The sequence below is a fragment of the Carica papaya genome, chromosome 9 (genome assembly GCF_054855325.1).
Source record: "Carica papaya isolate Zhongbai chromosome 9, ASM5485532v1, whole genome shotgun sequence".
NCBI classification, from domain to species: Eukaryota; Viridiplantae; Streptophyta; class Magnoliopsida; order Brassicales; family Caricaceae; genus Carica; species Carica papaya.
The window spans coordinates 26,178,894-26,182,894 of record NC_142317.1 but is presented as its reverse complement, the minus strand read 5'-3'; positions in this window follow the sequence as shown (position 1 = coordinate 26,182,894).

Below are 4,001 nucleotides of genomic sequence, written 5' to 3'. Positions count from 1 at the left end.
TGGAAGGCCTTGTCGATCCCCTATGCGTTGGGACAGAGGTTGAAACAAACATCCCTCCAGACAAAACCTTGTTTAGGAAACTATGGTCGAGATTTATGTCATCTACAAGAACCTTTTTGCCACTCAAAGTTGACAAAAAAGCTACACCATTAAATGAAAAAACTTTCTAGAATTTGCAGTGGGCAACCATGTTTTCCTTAAGGATTATCAAGTCAAAGAAGGCATGAGATTTGGGAAGAAGGATAATTGAGCCCTTATTTCGTAGGACTGTTCAAAGTATTGGAGCAAGTTGGCTCTGTTGCTTACTATCTTGCCTTGTCACTAAAATTTACCAGTCTTCACAACATCTTCCATGTTTCAATTCTGTGGAAGTATCATCATGATCCCTCCCACATTATCCTGTACTAGCAACTCTCTATAAGATCAGACATGACCTATACAAAGTATCCCATCGAGATAATCAACTAATAAAAGAGAGTCCTCCTGTCCAAAAGGATCCCCATGGTCAAAATAGCATGGCAACACCATTATCCTAAATCTTTGGCAACTTGAAGATAAAATGTGGGAAATCCAAAATTTTTTCAATTTTCAAATTTGAGGACCAAATTTTTGTAAGGAGGGAAAAATGTAACAACCCCACTTTTTTTAACACTACTTTTGAAACTTTTAAATTAACATCATTTTTTATTTAAATCATGTTATTTTAACAGCATAAAAGAATTTAAAATTATAAAGTAAAAAAAAATCCCCCAGATGCGTGACATCCCAAATGCAAATTAAGACATAAAGGTGCTAGTTACAGAAATAGATTATAAGTGCATAATAATAAAATGTATGCAACAGAGAAATTATTACAAATACCTTACAAAATATATGAGTTTCCAATTTACATATATATTTAAGACACGAAGTGGCGACAAAATACCAAAATATCAAAATTCAAAAAAGGCCACTTCCATCATTATGTAAAAGGGCTCATTAGAGTGCGGAAAAAGTCATACACTCGTCAAGGTTTATGGATCCATAGGATCCTCAAAGACTTCAAGGGGTAGGTCAGCGATCAATTCTTCATTATCTTCCTCATCTGGAGGGAGCATGGAAAAGGGTGAGTTCTATATACTTAGTAAAAAAAATAGTATTTAAATAACATCATAAGATTTTAGAGGTAATTTAAAATATCACCATTTCTTACCATCGAGATTCATGCTAGGGTCCTTCATTAGATTATGAAAAAAATTTATTTATTAAAGAAAACAATAAGTTCATCATGTCACAATTATGTCAATCAAATAAATTATGCTGATAATGGAGAAAATCAAACAAATCATGAATATGCACTGTCTTTCGTATTATTTTTCGCAAAGTCATTTCAATTTCTATCTACTGAGGGCAATACAGATTTTTGACCACCCAAGTGGAACGATCAATTTATTTCATTTATAATAGCAATTTGCGACTTGCCAAACTAACAATACATTTATAGTTTGCTAAACCAATAGCACATTTACAGCATGCCAAGCCATGACACGTTCTATGACTACAGTCGTGCCAACTACAGTGGTCTTATATGTTAACTATAGCCACGGTCATACTTCACCATTGGTGACTCCTACAATCATATCGCGTCACCACTCTCGTCAGAGGGTATGTCGTCATCCACATTGAACAGTTCTCTGACATCTTTTTAGACAAGATGGGGGAGAAACAGAAACCTCTCAGAGATAAAAAGCCTAACCAAACACTTTATGATTTACGCATGCCAATACTAATACATATTTCTCATGTCTATATATCATTTCATGCTTAATCATTTTTCCACTGTCAAGAGCATCACATAGCAACATTTATTTCGAGCATCAAATAATATAAATTATACATCCAAATTAATAAGTTCATAAATGATCATTAAAGCATGAATTATTATGTAAAATTACTTCGTTTAGGCATAAAATTAAGCAATTCAAATCATAAATTTAAACCTCTTTAATTTTCATTCTAGAAATGCTTCTTAGGATGTTTAAAAGTAAATACTAAATTCTTTACCGAAACTTCGATGTTTTCCTACACCTTTTCTTCTTTTTCTCCTCTCCCTCTCTCTGTATCACTCCCTCTCTCTGTATCACTCCCTCTCTCTCTAGATCACTCTCTCTCTCTCTAAGCTCTTAGAGGATAGAATAATGGAATGGAAGTGATGAGGAAATGGTGAACAGAGGGTCCCTATTTATAAAAAATGGAGACTGTCAGATTTGCACCAAGTTGCAAAATCTTGTGAGGAGAGAAAGAGTCAATGGAAAAAGAAGTTATGTGACAATTGATAGATATGATCAATGGATGGACGACGTGATGTGATGACAGTGCAAAAAATAGAGGCATGTCACCCAATCGGCTGTGATATGTCGCCCAAGCCAATGGAGATTTGCCACCAAACTGTGCATGGTACCTAAGGGGGCGGCGCACACTACCCATGGCAGTCGTACACCACCCTAACAAAACGTGTGTTGTAGGCCTAGCCTACAACATGCACCGGGCAAGCCTACCACGAGCTGGCCAAGCTTGTTGTGTGTCAGCCAAGCCTGCTGCACACTGGCTAATCTTGTTGTGCGCCAACCGAGGTTATCGTGAGCATAGGGCCTATAGCATGAAGGGCATTACGCGCAAGCCTACCATGGACAGGCCCATGCTTGGAGGCCTACTGCGTAGGCTTACCACGTGGACGGCACATGCACAGGGCGCGTGGAGCCATGCCTATTTGTGCATGATGGGTCGCATGCATAGATCGCGCCTTGTGCCTAGCACAAATGGTACGTGCGCACGCGGCATTCGAAGCCTGTGCAGGTGAGATGCTCGCAGGGTATTTCAGTCTTTTTTTTATTTTTCCTAAAATTTATTTTTAAATAAAAATATAATATAATTTTTCTTATGAAAAAATAAAATAATAAATTTTAAGAATCATTTAATTAAACAAAATACAAAACTTAAAATACGAAATAAGAAATTTATCTGAAAAATTAAAATTACAGAATATTAAGGAGTTTAAGCAGCCTTAGGACACGAATATATAGGGGTTCACATTACAAATTAAGCGTGAAAGTTTTTCGGGGTGTTACATTCCCCCACCTTAGAAAATTTGGTCCCCCAAATTTTTCATGAATAAGTCTAGGAATTTCTCTCTCATCTCCCTCTCTAAATCTCACATCATTTTTTCTCGAGTGTGGTGTTGCAATTGTACCTTCACCATGGGGATCTTCTTCTTGTACAAAACCTTGTTGGTCCAACCAAGGATTTTTGTGGGGAGTTCCTCGTATTTAATATCAGTTTGAACCTATATCTCTCGACGAGGAATGATGTGAGAAGAGTCAGGGTGGTACCTTTTGAACATAGAGACATGGAAAACATCATGTAGACCCATAAATTCTCGGAGCAGAACAAGGAAATATTCCATGGGTCTAACACATTTCATGATTTGAAAAGGTCCAACATAATGGAGCCTCAACTTTCTCTTCTTACCGAATCACATTTTTCCTTTGTAAGCAAAAATCTTGAGGAAGACTTGGCCACTAACGACAAATTCTAAGGGTCTTTTACGGTTATCAGTGTAATGTTTTTGGTGACTCTAGATGGTGGCTAAGTTCCTCTGGATGATAACAACCTTCTCAATAGTCCCTTGTATGAAATCAGGTCCCAGACGACGCTAGTTCCTGACTTCGCTCCAACAAATGGGTGAATAGTAGGGCCTACCAAACAGGGTTTTATACGGAGCCATGCCGATGCTAGAATGATAACTTTTATTATAAGCAAATTCACAAAAGGGAAGATACTCATACCAATTATCACCAAAGTCAAGGACATAAGCGCACAACATGTCTTCCAATGTCTAAATAATACGTTCAGACTGACAATCGATCTGGGGATGATAAGCAATGCTGAAGTACAATCTAGAACTAAGGGCTTTTTGAAAACTATCCCAAAATGGGAGGTGAATTGAGGATCTCGGTCGAACA